This window comes from Tinamus guttatus, unplaced genomic scaffold (genome assembly GCF_059628265.1).
Source record: "Tinamus guttatus ecotype Peru unplaced genomic scaffold, ASM5962826v1 Tinamus_guttatus_pri_ptg000501l, whole genome shotgun sequence".
Classification (NCBI taxonomy): Eukaryota; Metazoa; Chordata; class Aves; order Tinamiformes; family Tinamidae; genus Tinamus; species Tinamus guttatus.
In genome coordinates, this window is record NW_028289035.1 from 393,220 (window position 1) to 412,545 (window position 19,326).

Sequence of the window (19,326 nt, forward strand, 5' to 3'; positions counted from 1 at the left end):
ATAAACACTCTTTGAAGGGGGGGGGGGGAACGCTTTGAAGTGGCGTGTGAATTGATGTCCTGGCTGCCAGAATGCTTAAAGCGTGCAATTTGGGGAGAAAGTAATTTGTTAGGGTTGCAGGGGTGGGGAAAAATTAGAAGTTGGAGGGTTTTGTTGTTGCTTGTATTTTTTTTCCTTCCCTCGGTGAGTTTAACATATGCTGACATTGACTGCTTTTGAAGTGTTGGAAGGAACCCTGTAGTAACAAGGTTGTCCTCCCTTCTTCCCTTCCTTGCGCCCGGGAGCCCAGCATTCATAAAACTAGGGTGTCTCATTTTTGAAAAAAAAATCAGGCTTTATGTTCGGCTTTTGTTCCTCCTAAAGGGCTGGAACCGGGTCTATCCGTGGGGTGGGATGTTGGAAGAAGATAGGAGCTCTTTGAATTTCCTCTGTATTCCTGGAAGCCTTGTCACTTCTGTTCTGGAACAAGTCATTTGGTGTTTTACAATAAAAGTGAATGGTCATTTTTTTTTCTTAATAGATAAATCCGTTATTTCATATGTTTAAACTGTTCCCAGGATAGCCAGGTAACTTCGCATTTTGAAAGGAATTGCTTTGTTTCACACGTGCTTTATCAGTTCTGTTGTAGACATTGCTACGACTGAAGTAAAAAGTCTCTCTGTGCAGAATGCTACTGAAAATTACATCAGCCTGCGTATTTTGGAGTTGCACCGAGTGTTACCGGCCTCTCGTTGGCTTGTGTGTTTGTGTTTGACTTGTAGACAGGGGATCTTTAAATAGTGCAGGGTGGAGGGGCCTGGGGACGGGGGTGTGCGGGGATGTGGCTGCTCAGAGGCAGCCTTGTGACCCTGGGGAAACTGCTCCGCTGGTCATTATAAGGGTCTCTGCAGCATGGGAGAACTTGAACGACTGCCTCGTGGTAGCTCTGGGGAGTCGGCCAGCTGGCCCTGTGTGAAGCTTGTTAGATATCCAACAGAAATAAGATAAAATGGGAAGAGTGGAAGAAGATTTTTCAATTCGCATAAGAGCTGCCCGAAAAAGACAGGGATATTTATATATATATTTTTCCCTCTGGTAAAGGCTTTATTCCTTCACCCCTCCCTTCCCTGGTCATAGTATTTCATTACACTGTTGTGCAATCTGTATGTTGCTCATGAGGTTGAGAAACCGCCTCTGTGATTGAAATAACAGAGGATGATGACAGATGTTTCAATTTGATACGACTGCTTTGAATGAGACGTCCCTTAGGTGAAACAAAGGGTGTGTTCTCCCCTTTCTAATCACCCTGGTTCAGTTATAGTAGCTGTTGGCTCAACTCCTGTGTTTATCATCTGCAAACTCTTATTGTACACAGACTAGTACTGCTAGTTCTCTTAAATAACTGAAATATGCAGAGTCTAGATCGTCAAGTAGTTATTTGGGCTAAAAGAAGATGCATTTTCTTAAGTGCTCTTGTTTCTAATATCATGTCCATTTTGAATGGTTCTTATATAGGATTTTCTATAAATTTTGACAGTTTTCATTTCAATTAAGCCAAAGGACGAGGCTTCTGTCCTAGCTGTGAGTTTTGGCTGCGCTGCCATCCTGGGCTGTGAATGGCTTCAGTGTCTTGGCCGCGTTTGCAGGAATTCTCTCATAGGCTGGCAGAAAACTGCTCTTGTTTGCCCTCCCAGTGCTGATTCAGGGAAATACACAACTCTGGCCATACTGCAGCTCGATCCACACAAGTAAACTCTTTCTTTCCTAGAGACCTGGTTCTAGCACAGGGATTACGATGTGTGTGTCTTTTTTTCATCATATTAATAGAGTTATATTAATAATTAGGCAGGTGCATTAACAATTTTGGTTTGATTAGGCATCTTTTGAACTACCTTGCTTTCCATTTCTTATTTTTAACTCAAGCTACAATAACAACAAAGCTGCAAGCCAACCCACCAACTTGAATGGTTTAGTAATTCTACTGTATATAACTTAGGCTGCAATCAGCTGTTATTTTTATAAGACAGTATCACTTTCTATTCTGCTTTGCAGAAATAAGCTCATAATGTTTATCTTTTCCTGACCTTTTGAAGGAGATTAGATGAAAAGATCATAATGGTAATTTCTAATTTGAAGACCTGATGGCTGGGTGGAGGGAGCTGTTGAAAATACGTTTGCTCTTCTGCCTGCATGCTGCAGCATATTAGGAGTGGATTTTCTATTTCATAATCTGTGTATCTTAAATCTTATCAGAGATGTTTACATTTTTTTTTTTTGGTGCGTGTGTGAGTATGCAGCCAGTGAATACTGGAGCTGACAGTGCTAGCACAAAACTCGTTTTCAAGTAGCTTCATTGTTTGCTGATGATGACATTTATGAACACACCATAGTGTTCTTTCTCAGTAGAATAGAGAAAATGAGGAGCAGAAAAAGTGAATCATTGAGACATGGTGGTACTTGCTGTGAGAAGGAAAGGTCTGAGCAGATAATGCTAATCCTGAAAAGACAACTATTTCCTTTGTATAGCTCACTTCAGTCTTTCCATTCGAAGAGCAGTGACAGAGTAGTAGCTTGTAACCTCAAAATCCCTTGCTATGGTTCCGGAACCAACCCTTCCAGGGTTCCACATAGCGCTATGGCAGTTTATTGCAACTACATCCCTTCCTTCTCTACTCTCCCCCACCCCTATTAATGCAAGTGCTCAAGTTTATCTCACACGATTACAGCCTTGCCACAGGCTTATGAACGGCTAAGGCCCAATTTTGGAGGGGGTTCTTTATACTTACTTTTGACTTTCAATTGGAAATCTGGCTAAGAGTTCTGGTTCTGGAGTATTGGGTTTATTTCCTGTTAAAACTCCAAACTTCACCAGTCATTTTTATTTTATTTTTTGCAAAGCTCAGCCTGTGAAAACTATCCCTGTGGTACTTGGAGTGAGCATCTTCCTAGCTCCAGCTTCTAGCAAGCAGGTCACCTGCATCATTAGGCTTAGGTATTACCTGAAATTTGTTGTACACATCTAGCTCTTGTGGAAGCCTCTTGTACTTCGGAAAGAATGAGAAGATGCCTTTAGCAGCATGCAATAAGGCAGCAATCCGTTGTTCACCACGCATCAAACAGTTCACCATAATCTGTTGCATCAGTTTGCTCCTATGCTTCTTATTTCTGCTATTACTGATTACCAGTCAGTCCACTTCTTGTTTTGCTGGTGAGGATTGACAGAAAGAGGGAGATCCGTGAGTGTCTCCATCTCTCAGGTTCCTGTGGGGATAGTGATGAAAGGGAACTATGGCTGACCTTGGGACCACTTCTCTTACTCTTCTGTGGTATTTAAAAGTAACCTTGCGGGAAGTCAGTTTTTCTGTTCTTGCCATAAATGAGCCCCTAAATAGCTGCTGAAGCTGCTTAGGCCATGATACTGCTTAAGTGTCCCTTTAACTGGCTGCAGCAGCAGAAGCATCGCAAGGACTGACAGCAACAGAAGCTGTCAAAGGTAGCAAAGATCTAACCCTTTCCTCTGTAGCTACCCCTTACACATGCACTTCAAGGGCTGGAGACTGAAATCTGTACAAGCCAGTGTACCTTTGAGCTCATATACACATCATTTTGAAGAACTGATGAAATTAATGCAGTACAGTCCCCTGGTATGAGCTCAGCTTTGCTGTTATGAAGGTGTTTATTTCAATATTGCCTAAAGCAGTTGTATTTTCCAGGCCTGATGCCTTAGACAATGTTTATATGCTTGTGGGGAAATAAATTTGGCGAGGTACTTAATTCTGTTTTTCCCTCTATTGCTTGAAGGAAACAACTTTCCCTTCATTTTTACCTCTATTAGGAGTTATATCCATCCAGATAGAGAATTAGAATGATGACCTGTGATTTGTGTGGCCAGCCTTACATCTCCCATGTGATCTTACAACAGCAATTTAAATTTAAAAGTCAAGCCACTTGCAGTTGGGGTGTGTGTATATATTTACCCCCCCCCCCCTTTTTTTTTCCTCCTAAGAAAGCAAAAATACAACTCTGAAGATTAGTCTTTTTCTTTCCCTCTTAAAATTTTAAAATCCACTACATTTTTGAGAAGGGTAGTTACATTGGAGATACTAAGCTTCTTAAAAGTATATGTGTGACAACAAGCAGATGCAAAAGATCTTTTAGTGAAGGAATATGATTGTAGTCTGAACCCTTCTTATAACCTTGAGACTTATGTTCCAGGGAAAGTGGATTTTGCTGGTTAGGGTGGTTATGAAATGATTTATGTTGAGCTGTTACGTTTTTGACTTTCAAATTAATCTGTTACTTCATTTCTGAGTATTTTTCTGGATGCTTTGAATCTGAAGCAACAAAGTGTTTAATTTTAGGATCAACATTGATTTGAACAGAGTTTAATCTCAGTTTATGCCAAGATCACTTTGTGATACTGCAGGAAGTGCCTGATGGAGAAAGGAAAGTGAGGGGTGTGTGTGTTTTAACATACTATGTATTGTAACAATGTGCTTCTCTCGTATATGAAATTCCTTTTTTTAGAATAATTTTAACTCTTATCCCTTTTGCTCATGTAGAATGGCGCAATAATGATTCTTCAGAGACCTGGTATTTGTATGATCCTTAAAGTGGTCTTGTATGAAAATTGTACCCTTAATTCTGCATGTTACTAGGCAGAATGCAAGGAAAAACAACAATTCACTCTGTTTTGTTTCTGCCTGTGTTTGCATAAGTACTATCTGTGTGATAGTATAAATACAATCAATTATGCTAGTCAGTTTGCACATTGGTTATCTGAATATGTCTTTCTTCATTTTTTTCTGTGCACTGACTCAATTAATGATGTATCATCTTCCTTGAGGTATAACATATTTCTTGGCATATGTTTGGAGTGTAAAGGAGAAAACACCTACACCAACTTTTCTTAGATTATTTACTCATTACCTTTGATGCTTATTGTCATTTCTTCTCTTTGCAAAAAAGTGCTGACCAAAAGGACATGCTGAGGATAGATGTAAGATGTGTTGTTTTGGAAAGAGGGAGAGAGGCAGATCCATATTTAAATGCTTTGAAAAGAATTCTTAAAGTCTTTTTTCCTGCTGCTCTTTGTCTTTCTGATGTTTGTTAATGCTCTAGATTTTGAGAGATTTCACCTGCATACAACAGAGACTCTATTTTAAGGTACTGGGTTAAGCTCGGGTCAGCCGCTGCCGCTCAGTGCTGCTGGCAGCTGAGGAAGGCGCAGCGGCTGTGCCCGTACGTGCAGCCGGAGACCTGCGAGAGGCGGGAGAGCCGCGCTTGCCGCCTCCGTGTCACCTCAGGTGAGGCGCTGGCGCTCACGGGCCGCGCTGAGCCGATCCCGGCAGCCAGCAGCGCGGATCAGGGCGGCACTGAGAGGATTAGCCCCGTGTGCCTGGGTTGGGTGACTGCTGTGCCAGAAGTAAACTGGACCATGTGGCTGCCGCTCTTAATGGTGGAAAGGTGAAACCGGCGCAGGGTGTTAGCACAACAGTGGTGACCTTTGTAGTTGCAGGAGTTGTTGAGGACCGCCCATTCCTTAGGGCACAGCGCATGTGATCTTTATCTGTGGCTCCAACAGTGAGCAGGTGAAGGCCTGGAGGTTCATGGCTCCTACCCATTCATGTTCACCTGGAGGGTGTAAGTTTATTTCCTTGCTCCAAGCTAGCTTGTTTATCTTGTAAGCAACATGGCAATCCTCTGCCTTGGGGGAACTTTCTGTGAGGCCCATTCGTGATGTCTCGTGCTCACCAGCACTGCTGATGCTGGCAGCTTTCCCTGCTGCTCTTGGCTCCGGCGCATCTATTCAGCTCTGCCCCATCCCTCGGAGCGGCGGCGCTCGCTTGCCCACAGCGTGAGCTCATCCCCCTCGCGCTGCCGTTTCTCACCTCTGCTGCTCGCCCGAGCAAGAGCAGCCAGCGCTTGGCTCGCGTCTCACTGCTACTGTTACCGGGGATTGGCCTGAGCGGTATTTAGAGTAACTAATGTTAACTAACGCACAGTAGTTATCTCCTCGCATTCATGATGCTGTGTCCTGCAGGAGCAACACCGCACTGCACACTGTATGGATTTGTGTCCGAAAACCTGTTCTAAGTTATTCCACCAATGTCTACTCTTTAGGGTAAAACTTAGACTTCTAGTTGTTTTCTTGTCTTCTTTGCATCTGTGAAAAGATATGTTAGTAGAATAATAACCCACTTCTTCGCTTTCACTTCTTGTTTCTGGATGACATTCCCTTTGAAATATTGAACTTCCTAGGGATCAGTTCTGTCGTTTTAGCTTCACATTAGATGTTTAGCTTAAAATCAAGTTATGACAAATCCTTAGATGACTTGTAAATCCAAAGAGTGTGATAGTCTTCTTAGCAAACTGTCAGTTAGTGCTAAATATTTTCACCAGTCATTTCACATTTCCATTAGCTCCTCAAACAGCTGAAGTTCACGGATTTGAATAAAACCTAATGTTTATGGCTGTGTGCCCTGTCTTTCAATTTAGACTACTGCTATGAAATATTGCTATATTGGCTGTATTTGATGGTAAATGAGTTTTTAGATGATGGATCCTCTCTCTCAGTTAGAGTACTATTTTGTGTGCTCTTGTCTGAAAGGTCTCTGTTTTCCAGGGTTCTGCTGTACAGGCTTCTGGACTAACACAGGCCTGCTTTCCATGCCTCTTATTGCTTGAAGCTATTGCTTTATCAAGGGAAATTCAACATAGCTATTGGTATGAGGAAGAGTCAAACAACTGTGTTTTCTCGTTGCACCATTTTGATGATGGGTGGCAGCTTCAGGGGGATCATTGCAAAGGCAAGAAGGGTCAGTCATGACCTCTATTTTTTTTTCTCGCCTCAGTATCTTTTCTCATACTGTTCTGTTTCAGCACTTCCTTCTTACTTACCCCTTGAGGCTGAGCCTTTATCTTAACTCAGAGAAGTAGGCATTTCTCACTGAAATATGAGTTAATTCTAAACTTGAATGCAAAAAAAACAACCTGTAATAATATTAAATTATCTCTAAGAGAGGGCCTGCGTAAAATAGGATATTGACATGCACTATCCTATATCCTATAAGTGCCACCTCAACTAATGTTACTTAAATATCAAGTACTTAAATATCAAGTAAGTTTTCATGTGATTCCTATAAAATGAAAATCAGGCAGTCTACTCTTTATGGAGGCTTTGAAGAATTCAGAGTGTCAGCGTGTAATATGATGAGCTGGATTCCTGTTCTGTGTCTCTCTAAGCCTATTTGCCTACAGTTACTTTGACTGTAAGACTTGTTCATTAGAAATCTGTCGGGTCACAGTGAGGTCTACATCTCTTCTAGTTTAAAGATTTGTAATAAAAACATTCTGGACTTGTGTGTGTGTCTTCCTTTAATGTTTGCCTATTATGCTAAAAGGTCAATAATCTTCTGTTGTTGCTGTAAAGCAAACCAAGGAAGTAACATATTTAAGTAACTGCAGCTTAATTGCTCCAGAAACAATAGACCTACATTCTCCCTACATAGCTCTTTTTATTACTTCAAGGCTTGTGTAAAACTGCTAGCATGTCAGAATGGCCTGTTTATTCACTCAGTAGGCTGCTTGCGCTTCCTTTGGAGGAAAACTAACACATACAGAATTGGGCTGTTAGGTCAGTGTTTGTCTGATGCAAAAGAAGGTCAGCTTAAGGGGTATGCTGAGAACTATATAAAATGAAATGCCAGCTTACAAACACTTTTTGGGAGGTGGCGATGAACATATTATTCCTGTCTTAATGTTTTGAATGCAGATAGCAGATACATGCACATTATATGCATGTATTAGTGTTAAAAGAGGACTTTGTGTCGACTGTATCTTCTATAGTTGCATCTATCTGTGAAGGAATTTTAAGTGGAAAACTTCAGTGGTAGGAGCCATTTCAATTAATATAAGTTAAGTGCAGTGTTGGGAACTCTGCAGATGTCAGAAATGTTTTCTGAATTGTCCAGGAGCTCTTAGATAAACGTAATGTTTGCATATTTCTCAAAAATGGAAACTATTTTGTTTTAATTAAAGGTAACAAGTCTTTTCTTCCTCCTCAGAAGCCATTCAGTACAGTGAAACAGGAAAATAAGAATATTTACAATAGGGACAAAAATATTTGCTGCTTCTGAATTTTTATTTCCTCATCTCCTATTGATGCTAACGGTTAACTAATGTATCTTGCTTTCTTTGACAATGCCATTATGAGCACTGCATTTACATTATTCTTTTTTCCTCTCAGTGTGGAATGCTTTGGCAAGTGCCGTCTGTTCTGGGTATGTGCCACATATGCCAAGCATATAACTGCAAAGAGAATGGCTTCAGGGCAATCTGTCTCAAAATGATCAAGAGTATAGGGCATCTGATATATATTAAATGCTCATATACTTTAAGATGTAAGGATGAGTGTTGAACAGAACTGAGTAACCGAGGATTTGAAATCCAGTGGAGCCCAGAGTTAGCCCCCATGGCAGTCAGTCTGGACGGGGGCCTTTGATTGCTATGATGTTATGCATTAGTGTTGTATACCATACTATAAATAAGTAACAGCATACACAGAGAAAGGGTGGTGTACCCTGCATACAGGACTGTTTTGCTCACTTAGTTCCTGTTCTGATCATTTCCTTCTACTTTTATACACTCTCCCTTCCCTTTGTGCTCTGCTTTTTGAGACTATACGGGAAACTTGCAGCAGAAAACATTAAAAAAAAAAAATCACATGGCTGGTTCATCACATGGCTCCCTAGTTCATCAGAGGCCCATGATCCCCTGTGCTCTGTGGTTAGGTGTCCTGATGTGCACAAGACCAGGAAAGAGCCATGCCCATCATGGTGATTGTGCAGATGTAGGAGTGTATGCCCATAAAATGAGCCTATTAGGGAATTTATGCACGGAGATAATGATGTGCTACTAATTTCTTCTCCCCTTGCTCCTCCCCTCCCCCCCTTCTTTTTGTTCTTAATTTTGGCAGTGTAGCTCACTGCCAAAATGGTCACTGGTGGTTGAACAGTGGCCAATTCTCTGTCCTTCTGGCTGTAGAATGTATGAAATGCACTTGTAGCTCTGTCAACACTGCGTGTTCCACGGATGGTTTATGGTCCGTAAGAAATTGCCCCATGTATTTCCACTCACCCAGTCACTCTTGTTTAAGCTTCCCAGGGAAACGTAGACTCTTAAAGGCCATGGATGCATATTCCAACACTCTTTAAAATATCCATTTTCTTCTTTATTTCTTAAACAAATATTACCTTTTTATTGTCAAATAATTTGTGTGTTTCAAAGCAAGTGTGAGATGACTGATACTTTCTCCATTTCATTTCTGAATGACTGTCAGAAAAGAGGTTAGGTTAAATTTGTGTGGAATTTCAGCCCAAGTTAAACCTTGTTTTGAACTTCTATTTTATTTCTTTTTAGTGCTTTAGATAAATAATAACTTTAACAAATACTTGGAAAGGAAGGCATAAAAATGGTTTACATTATCATCTATGCCTGAGTGAGTGAGTTTTTCCAAACATTCAGTATACTTTTTCTGCACGACTTGGCATTCTGTCAAAATCATAGATTACTTTAATGTTTCTTAAGGAACCAGACTAACAAACCACGTGAAAGCAAGTTTTCAACATAGTACTAGACTGTTCACACAGTAATGCAATATACTTGCACCATCTTTTTATAGGAATCTGTACATTATTTCTTCAGCATCTAGAGGAATTATAAGCATTTTTCAGTAATAAGAAATGCTGATTTTAATTATGTTGACAGTAGCTCTCAAGTGTTTGTTTTTCACTAGGGATAAAAATAAAAGCAGAGAAGACCTTTTCCAGTTTCTTAATGAGCAGGGGTAGGGAGGAAACTGTCTTCTCTTGAAGACTGGCTTGCATATCCTTTTCTATTGCACATTTGTAATAAATATGGCACTTAAATTCAGGTTAAGACCGGCTCTTTTTTACAAATCTGAGATAAAAGGATTTTTTTTTTCTGTGAGTGCATCCAGGAGTTAGTAGAGTACTAGTAGCTGTTAGCTACAGAGCAAAGCTGGTAATTAAACCTTCTGGCAGATCTTGTTAGGGATGAAGTGTACTGCCCTGTTTTCAGCACACAATGCCCCATGTACTAGTGCAAATGGTTCCATTAAAATACCTTTCATCTCCGTGCTTTGAGCTTTTCTGTCCTCCTGAAACCATGTAACTGCTCTTCCTAAAAGGCCTTTAAAGAGCTTCCCACCTCCTATCTGATGAAAAGTGTCTTATTGTCATGAATCAGCCAGATGAATAACTGTTCACCCTTGGTGATTTTGTCGTGGTAAACACTCTTCAATCTACCTAGGATGTAGTGGGGAAGACTTGAGAGAAAAAGGGGAAGGAGTTGGTCCAGTGGAATTTCACCTTTTGACTTGAATGATAGTGAAGTTGGATGGACACTGACAGATTCAACTGCATTTTCACCTTCACTTGCAGTCTGTCTGTGTGGTTCAAGGTCTAACTCTGTTGCCTGTCTAGCACAGGGTCCCAGTTCCTTTTTACCAATGAGCTGTGTGATTGGCCCTTTACTTTAGGACTTTAGGACTGTGTTCTGCTTAAGGGAGAGAGCACTTCCAAGGAGCCTCTTTTTTTTTTTTTTTTTTTTTTTTTTCCTCTGTCTCCTCACCGTGTGATTCTTGCCTCTTTCCTTAATGCTGGCAGTGTATGATTTTTAGAAACACAGCATCCTGACAGCGCTAAGGAGGCCAGGAAGGATATTGCATACTGCAGTGTCACGTATTGCCATCACCGTAAGTAAAAGTGACAATGCAAAGTTCATGTTCCCTCTCATGCATATAATGTGTTCAGTTTAATCCTTTCTTTTTTCTTATGTGTCCCCAAGTTCTTTTGTCCTTGAACCCTGTGGCTCAGGGGCCGTGAGATGCATCATCAGCCCTGACAGAGTGGGGCGGAGGAGGCAGATTTCACAGCCGTTCGTGCCTCCTGGCTGCTCTTGGCTGACACAACCAAATGAACCATGGGCTGTCACACAAATACAGAGCAGATCCCACAGCCTGGCTTTCCGCATGTGTCACTGGTCCTGCGCGGAGCTTGACGGAGTTTCCTAATTCTGCTTGTCAGCTTGTGGCTTTGCACAACAGGGCAGTCGTGTTAGAAGAGTCACCGCAGCGTGGTGCCGGCAAAGGCGCACGGACTGATTGATGTAGCTGCTGACAGAGAAATACCAACAGGTAGACCCTTGTGGGAAGGAAGCTGGGAATCCCAAAAGGGCTGGGGCTAGACCACCTTGACATTAACCACTTTTGTTTACAAGCCAGAAGTAATAGAGCATTCTGTTTAAACACTCGAAATTTGGGAAAGACAGATGGGTATTCAGCTATATATATATAGCTGAGTGTATATGTGAGTATATATATGAGTGTATATATATGTATAGCTGAGTGTACACTGTATATATATACACATTATATATATATATCTACACATGCATACATGCAAATATGGAAACATAGAATATAATTGGTAAGCAAGGCCAGATGAAGGTGGGTGCCTGGGATGGGGTTGAACACAGTTGGAAATATGATTGAAAAAAATGGTGAAAATCCATAGAATAGAAGGCTGTATCCTGGGAAGTGATGACTCTGCATGGGTATTGGATCATTTAAGGATTATTTAAGTCTCCAGTACAGTGTTACAGGGAGAGGAGATAGGGCTAATTTACTAATTTAATCTTTAGCTAATGAGATTATTAATTTTTTTTTTCAAAACATGAATTAAAAGAAATACAGAACTTCCATGTGTAGTCCTGGTGTTCACATCTTTTTAAAAGACACTTGAGAATCTCAAAGAGGTGCAGAAAAAGAGGCACGGAATTATACAAGTGCTGAAAAAATGCCCAATTGTTGTCTTAATTTAGAAGGGATGAGACACGAGCAGTTTCTTATTTTCATGCATTCATTTTGTTATTTATTTGCAGTTATTGGGTCTTTGCCCAGATAATTTTAGGAGAAACAACATTTCGTCCAAAAACAGACATCTAAAATAGATAAGATGGATTGCTCTGTTAGATCCATCTCTCAGACAGGTTGCTCTGGTGGTGGTGGAGAGCAATGTCATGGGTTGATCAAAAGCAGGCAGATGGCTTTTAAAAGCTAGTGAAAGATAATCCAGAGAAAAAGGCTGAGAAAATTATTGAACGTATGGAGAAAGGAGTTAGTCTCCCCCTTCCTCTCTCTTCCTCTCAAGTTGCAGGCTGGGCGACTGGCAGGATGCTGGTTAATTGAGGAAGATCCCCACAGGAAAGCCTTGTGTGGGAGGGGAGATAAGAGGTTTTGCTTAGCTCTGTAGAGCTTAACCTGGCAGCTAGGTGTATCTGAGAAAATGTCAGAGAGGAGGAGTGAAATTTTCTGTTTGAGTAAGGAGAGACAGGCCTGGAATAGAGAGACGAGTCCATGAGCTCTCTCTGCGGAGTGGGTAACTAAATTCTTGTGGCTGGAAGAAATTGTGCAGGAGCAAATAGGAAACCAGATGAATAGTGCTGGCAAAAGGGAAATGTTTCATCAGGTCCTCTCCTATCTCCAAAAGATAAAAGTGGCTGCCAGCAGGGTGTCTCCAATGGAGCGGTGAGTGAAGCCATGGACAAAGTGCCAATAGGGGGCAGGGCTTTAAGAGGAAGAGCTAGGGCAGGAGGCAGCCGAGTCAAAGGTGGTTGATGCAGTAGCTGTGAGTACTGGGATGTGTCTTGTCTTGTGAGAATAAAGAACAAGAGGGCTTTTTTTTTTTTTTCCCCAAATACGAATCTGTGGTTGAGCTGTAGGAAAGGTGTTCTTTAGGTGGCTCTTTCCCGAGGAGAAAATTTCTTTTACTAACTTTTATCATTTCGAGAAAGAGGCAGAACTAGAACCACCAGCTAAAGCTGGAGCACTCCTAAGGGAAGGAGCTACCCCAACCAAAAAATTGCCCTTCCCATTGTTGGGTTGGAAAGCAGTGGATTTCTCAATGGATCACGAGCAAAGCAGGTCCTGTGTCAGGGTAGTATTTGTTAGCCATTGCAAGTTATTTCTTTTGCTTTCAGGGTACCTGGGAAATGCTATACAGCTTAGCATGCTAACATGTTTAATAACTCTTCTCACCCTAAATTCCATGAAACCATTTTTCTATTTTCTAAGCAGAAGTACTGTAACAAAAATAACTCTGTGTTTTCTTCCTCATTCCTTTCCTACCTTTTCCACCCCCCAGTTGTGCAATTAATGTGGGAAGGGGGCAGTTATGCAGTTTTGTCAAATCCTGCTTTTTTTCGAGCAGGATCTGTAGAAAAGAACCAGGTGGGAGGATAAGGTTAAAGTGGGGGAAAATGTGCAAGAGAAGATAGGAAGAGTAAACCTGTTTTCAATGACATAATTGTTGGCTGAACAGCATATTGGTAGTCTAAAATTTTGCAGCACACCAATACCTGAGAAGGAAAGGTTGTCTCAGCTTTCAGGCCACAATTCTCTTATCTACTCATTTTTCTTTCTTAGCTTTTTGTTGTCATTGTTTTTTTTTGTTTGTTTTTGTTTACCCCTAAAGTATGGCAGATATTCTTCCATATCACATATCTTTATATGTGGAAATTGAAGTGTGGAAAATTGGAATGTTGTCATTTTTAGTTCCAAAGGTTAATCACAGAGTCGCAGAAAGGTTAAGCCACACCTTTGAACTCTCTGATGAAATTAAGGAAGGGTAGAATCTTATTTGTTTATATATAAGCTGATTTCAAAGCCAGTAGATTTTTTTTTTAAGATTAGCTAATAAGATATGGTTCTGATTTAAAATAGGTATGTATTCAGTTTGAACTATAAAGATTTTATGAGTATTCTTTAGAAAGGAACTGAGTCAGTGATTTCTCTCTCAGAAATAACATTGTTAAAGCTGAAGATGGGAAATAGCTTGAAGTGAAAGTAGAAGTCCTGCCAATTGCTGTACTCTGAATTCCTCCTCTTCCCTGGCATGTGATCGTATTTATGAAAATGCTCTGCCTACAGACTGAGTTTTGCGCAAAGTTGTGGGCTTTGTGGGTTTTGTATGTTTGTTATCCTGGTACAGTTTCTGGAACTGCTGTGTTAAGTGTGTAGAAAGTTGCCTTGGTTCATTGTAGAATTTGTGTACATAAGTCTCTGAATTTAGTTCAGGGTGAAATTTTTGACCCTTCAGAGTGTTTTTGTTTGTTCCCCCGCCCCTCCCCCTCAAAATTATGGATTATGAGGGTTACAGCTATATAAGATGTTAATAAAATATATTTTCTGTCTTCAGGCTTATAAATCCATCGCAGTTAAAAAAAAAAAAAAAAAAAAAACCCTGTATGATGGCACTAATCTTTCCAAACTTAACATATATGTATGCTGAGTCACATGTGCAGAGAGTAGAAATAGTGAAGAGGTGAATTTTGGATTTCTGCATTCAGACAGCTTGTGCCAACAGCACAACTTTAAAATGTACTTAAAAAGTTTGACTCTTAGTCCTGGTTTTCGGCCTTTTATAACTCTACCTGGAGCCAAATTCCTAGACTGGTTGGTGCTTTCTCATGGGATCCTGTGACTGACAAAGAGATCGTTGTGCTGGGCGTTTGCATTAACTCTCCTGACAATGTTTGGCCTCAGCACAGACAGATACAGTTTCTGGTGCAGCCACTCTTTCATAAGACTTGTATGCCAAGAGGAGCTGGGAAAAGTGCTTAAGAGATGGGTTTATAGACTCTTTGGAATTGCTGTTGTATGCTCTCCCATAAAAATCAAAACCACATAGTCCAAATTACACCAGAGGAGGGAATTTGTCAAAGTTTGTTTTTAATTATGGAACTCTACAATGAAAAAGTTGGTTCATTTACCAATAAATGTAAGAAAACAATAAAATCTGCATTCTAGTTAACGTCCAGCAAAGCCCAGGGCATAGAAGGAGATTTGTTTTCTTGTAGCCCAGCGAAGTAAAGTTGTACAGTACTGCCTAACATGATCTCCGTAGGCTTTTATTTTTATATTTATATCTGTAGAAGAGCCTCTTTGGTTTAATAGTTTAACGTTCCACAATACTGCACTTTCAGCTTTAAGCAGCAGTAAATCCATACTTCAGATAACTTGCATGTTAGCTATGGATCTGTATATATGCAAAATGTTGATGAAGGATTTTCAGTCAATCAAAATCCGTATGGAACAGATATGATTGACCTTTAAAAGGCAGTAAAAATACTCTAAGTAGTGAAAAATATATCTCTTTTTTCTCTATTTGTGATTTGGGAAAGATCATTCTGTAAGTGAGAGTAGAGATAAAAGGGCTGCACTATTCTCACACTAATACATGGCTATATGGAAGAATTCATGACACTTACAGATTCTCCATTTGTCCTGGTGGCTCTTCCACTTTCCCAGTCAAAGCTTGATTGCATCTCCTGGAAAAGGCAAATAGAGCGGAAGATTTTTATTTTCTATTTTTCCTTGAGGATTATGCCGTGTCGTTGGCGTAAGCTTCACAAGAAGTGTAACGATGTTCTCGTTTAACTCTTTCTGAGCAAGGAGAGAATCCAGTGTGATGAAAACCCAGTTCTTTTGCTTGGATACATGTCGAGTTTTTGTACAACAGCTGCATGTTCAACTTGGATAGCAAGTCGGTGAGGGGAGTGAAACATGGCTAGGATAAAGAAATGTTTAATTGTAAAGCTTGTTGAAGTATTTTTCATCAGTTTCTTTTGAAACTAGAGAACTGTTTTAGTCTCGCCTTTTTTTTTTCTGTCAGATAAACAAAACAACAACAAATCATGAGTAAGAAGAGCTGAAATTTTATTTAAACCTCCAAATGTTTGCCAGGCATTGTTTTCATTATCCTTTGCTTAAAAACATTTGAAGTAAGAAAAAAAAAAAAAAGTCCCTCACTTTCACTACATATGTTTTTAACCAGTCAATTTAAAACTCTGCCTCTTCACCCCATTCCCCATCAAATACCTATAAGCTGTGTATTCTGTCCATCGTTTGTTTAATTTCCTGCTGATATGTTTCTAAAGATCCTCAAAGCTCTCCATGCACATAACTCCTTTTCAAATCTAAGAGGAAAAGAGCGTTTCAAGAACAGGCAGCCTGAAGAGAACCTGCGTTCTGCTCTCTTGACAGAGCTGGGTGTCTTTTTCTGCCTTCCCTCCTCCTCAGCAGAAACCAAAGTTCAATCTCATATTATTTTTTTTCCAAATGGGAAACAACTGTGGATCTACTGTGCATTTGCACAGCTGAAGTGTCTTTTTTTTTTTTTTTTTTTGAGACTCTTTCTGCTTCCTGCCAACCCTATTTCACTGAGATGTCTCTGAAGGGTTGCTGAAATGGAGCCTATGCTGGCGAAAAGTCCATACTGGAAAGTATTTTTGGCATATGAATGACCTCTGCAATAATTGTGCAATGGACAAAAACACGTCTGTTATTGGATGCAATGTAGATGAGTACTGTCTGCTTCTCTTCTTTTTTTTCCCCCCCCTTTTTTTTTTCTTCCTCTTCACCTAGCAGGCAGAAGCCCACTACTCCCTAAGCCTGATAGTGAAAATGGTGACAGAACTCATTGGCCTTTACTAGATGTCTAAAAAGAAGTTTGTGCATGTTATTGTCCTTAAAGATATTTTCATAGATGTAGATTCCTTCCCCTCCTCCTTTAATTAGGGGGAAGGTAGCAGATGGGGAAACTCAGGCTTGCCAGTAAAAGGCAAAGTTCTTCTGCAGTGATCTAGTGTTGACTTGAAATTGTGGATCTTTTAGAGTTGTTTGTTTCTGTTTCATTGTTAATAACCTTAAAATAGTTGCTATGATTCATTTTGTAGAAGGAAGCCATCAAAATAATCTGGCCTTGATTTAGTTGTTAGCAGCAAAGGTAACTGTTTCCACACAGCTGTCTGTAGCCCAAAGGGCAACTGAGGTCCCTGTTGTTGTGTCCCATGACTGAGTTCGTGGCAAGTATACAGTGTGGGTGGTCACCTCCCAGTGCCACTTTAATAATCTGCTTCATTATTATTATTATATCTCGTAGCCAAGCAGAGCCTTTGGCTACTGATGCATCCATTGTTTTGCTTCCAATTTGGAATTTTTGATAGGGGAAGCAAAATTTAGTAGATGTGTAAATATAATTTGCATAGTAGAGTCGTAGATCTACCCACGCAAGTCAAGTAGCGATGTTTTCACTGACAGGAAGGAAGAATAGTTCTGCAGAGGTGACGAGCTCGTTCTGTGGCGAGAGCTGCAAGGTAAACATTTTTGATTGTAATTCATGAAACAGGATATAAAAATAGAGCAGTCTGTTAGCTTTAGTGCACAGCAAATCTCCCCCTGATAGAAAAGCAAGGTATGAAGGTGGGAAATGACCTTTTAACAGTAAATAAAAAATTAGGAAGTAAATTACATCATCCAATTTTAGAACAGGCTATATTCCTTTCTTAATTGCCTAGATATTTATATGTGCAGATCTGAGATTTGCACAAAGTGATCTGGAATGTTTATTTACTAGGTAAGTAGTTTTTACTCTTTTTCTTTTTTTTTCTTTTTTCCCCTAATTTCTTATTCTGATTGTGAATTATTACTCTTGGAAAAAAAATAGCATCCTGTAGAAATCAATAGGCATAGATTGCATCTTCGGAATTTTGTTTCGGATTCTCCGGGCACGGCAGAGTGGTGGCCCATGGAGCCGCCGTGAGGGAAGAGTGCGGCCTGCAGGGAACACCTCGTGTTCCCTTGTTTCTGTTCCCCTTTTTCACAGGCAGTTTCTCACGTGCTTTGTTGTCGATTTTTCTACTGATTTCTATCATCTTTATCAGCACTTTTAAAAAAAAAATGGTTAGATAGTTCATTTGCTAAAAGTAACGCAGATGTCAGCCCTGCATGGTTCATTTATGTTTTATGTGTCTTTAAATCCCGTCCTTGAATCTTTCAAGGCCTGCATGTCTTGTTTGTGCTAACATTATCTTCTGTAGACTTTCAGTAGTGAGTTCTTTGATTATTAGTGTTTGGTTTGTGTGTTTTGGGGTATTTTGTTTGCTTTTGTAATGAAAAGATAGATTACAAATATGTCTTCCCTCCCTCTTGAAAGTTTTCTTCCTGGTTTTGATATCAACAAGCCATTTAATCCTAAATGCTTGTAAAGCTTCTAACTTGTAGCAAGCACTTTTAATATCCTTTGCTGCCCCCTCTTCCCCCTCCTCCCCTACCCCAATTTTCAGATCTTAGAGGCAGCTAACTCAAGTAGGAGGCCATATTTAGGGATGTTAAGAGATATATTTTAAAGAAAATTTCTATTACTGGTCTCCTAGATTGCTAGGTGCAATAAAATCAACCAAGAGAGAGCAATCAGATTGAGTTTGTTACTAGGAATATCTTTAAAACAAACCATGAAGGCTAATTTTAAGCACTGGGCTGTAATTCATGTCATTTAGTTTGGAAACTCTAGAGTGATTCCTTTTTAAATGCTTCTAATTTTAACTTGGTGTGTCAGACCGACGTGGGTGCTCCTTCACAGTCTCTTTAGCATGAAGCACTATGGTGGCCATTAAAGTAAATAGGGGACAGCAATAGTTACACAATGTAGTGAAAAAGGTTTATTTCTTAGTACAGTGTATTTTCTTTAAATAGGGGTTTATGTCTCAAAGGCTATTTTTTTAATTATTATTTTTCTTCCCCCATCTTCCCTGCCCCGCTTTCTGTGTTGCACCGCATTACTTGACTTGGACCATAATGAACGAGTTCATCTGTGATCTTCCCAGAAGCTGAAGAGGGGGCAGAGTTCTGTGGTTCAAGTTTTGTTATGTTTGGAAAAGCACGAGTTGTACTTGGAAAGAGTCTTACTATCTAAAATATTCAACAAGTGGCCTCTAGAAAATGTAGAAAATCTTTAACTACCATTTTTGAATACAGCCTTTTTAATAGTCACATTTCCAGTGAAACTTTATTTTACTAAGGGCTTTTTTTTAGCTTGTCTTTTAACAATAAAATAACATAGAGCAGTTGATGTTGCTTCTATTTCAGTGCTGCCTACAGGACAGTAAAAAAACCTACAGGAGTCAAACCTGCTTAAACAATACTTTTTAAAAGGTATTTCCTGATCCAAATTGGTGTAGAGTAAATGATTTTCCACCACATTTGACTACTGATACACTTTTTGAGACAGAGAACGCATGTAGATGTAGATGTGGTATGAGTTTTTATCTCTTTCTCCTGCAGAAGATTTTGCAGTCTAAGGGTGACAGTGACCCTGCAGTAGGTATCCTACAGTAGCACTGTATTCTGCAGTACGAAGGCAGTATTTAGGCTGTTTGATCCTGCATCTAAGCTGTTCCCTTGATTCCTGTTTGTGCGGTGGCTGT

General features: G+C 40.1%; 1 protein-coding gene across 1 annotated transcript in view; it reads left to right on the forward strand.

Annotated features, from left to right (window-relative positions):
- Positions 1 to 19,326, forward strand: part of RNF144A (ring finger protein 144A) — a 54,649-nt gene that overhangs the window by 582 nt on the left and 34,741 nt on the right. The window lies entirely within an intron of this gene.